The sequence below is a fragment of the Chaetura pelagica genome, unplaced genomic scaffold, assembly GCF_000747805.2.
Source record: "Chaetura pelagica isolate M959 unplaced genomic scaffold, ChaPel_1.0 scaffold472, whole genome shotgun sequence".
Lineage (NCBI taxonomy): Eukaryota > Metazoa > Chordata > Aves > Apodiformes > Apodidae > Chaetura > Chaetura pelagica.
Window position 1 is genome coordinate 1,261,220 of NW_009952566.1, and position 1,360 is coordinate 1,262,579.

Genomic DNA, 1,360 nt, shown 5'->3' on the forward strand with positions numbered 1-1,360 from the left:
TTGCTTATTAAATTAGCAGATTAATTATAATTACCCTTAAATGCTTTTGAGGCATTTTTATTCCACAAATCTATCTCAAACTTGAAAAGCTGTACAAGTAGGCTTGTGTTAAGCCTTCCTCATTCAAACCACTGTGTTTAAATATATGCTTAAGATTCTATAGCAACAAGGCTTTAATATTGCACTTTGATCACTATTTTATTATTGTAATTTGCCAGCACACTATAACTGTTGTACAGTGTTCAGTTCACAACTGTCAAAGGATGGATGGCAGGCTTTGCATGTTATTTAAAACCATGTAATGCATTTTTAAAGACATAAAGTGCTGGTAGTTCTGGCAGTATTCACCAGTACAGTGTGAAAAGATAATGGAAAACAAACAAACAAGTATTTTAAAAACAGAAGCATGCACGTGTCGTTTCTCATTATTTTACTTAGTGGTTTTGTCATAAATTTTCTTTTGTCTATGAGGTCAAACCAATGTCTACTTGTGCCCCTAAACAAAAAGGACAAATAAGGTATGTAAAATATATGTATACATTATTTTTAAAACAGAGAATTTCCCCACATGCCCTTTTGACAGTCTTTTTACTCCCTTTTTATGGCATTTGCACAGCTGTCAAGCCAACAAAAAGGGAAAAAGCAAGTTCAACTGAAGCATGATTTGACTAGTGTTGCACTTACAACCAGCACGCACCTTCCCTATGAGGCGCAGGCAGGTATGAATCTCTTTTTTTCCAGAAACAAACTTGCACCAAGCTCCTACTCCTCGAAGGTGGCAACTCCAGCAGACCCTGACGCTCGGGGGACGAGGTTTGGGCGCGATGCAGACGGGCCCCCAGGGGCTCCACCTGGGCTGAGCCAACTCTGGAGATGGAGGAACTTCCCCCCTTGGTTACACCGAGACATAAAAGCTGGAAAAGTGGTCTGGCAGCCTGTTCTAGCGGTGGGTTGCGGGATCATACCCTCAGCATCAACCCCCCCCACTCCCGCCCTGCAGTTCCAAGGGACACAACTTGGCAGGAAACCATTTCCTACGCAGAAATGCCAGCCCGACCCTCGAGACTTGGGAATACTTCCCACCGCCAGACAGCTGCGAGAAGGGATTCACCCCAAATTCCCCGTTTCTGCTCTGGATTTCCTCTTTTTTTCTTCATGCCACCGCCTGTTTTCGGAGCCTTTCAGCGGGTCTGCGCGGCCCGGGCCTCCCCCCTCAGGCTCCCTGACAGGACCCCTGGCACCGAGCGCCAGCAGGCCCCACACGACACCCTCAGGGAGGGAAATCAACAACAATAAAACATATATATTGAAGATGAAGACGCCTGGCGGTGAGCAGGGCAGGGAAAAGCCCCGCACGTCG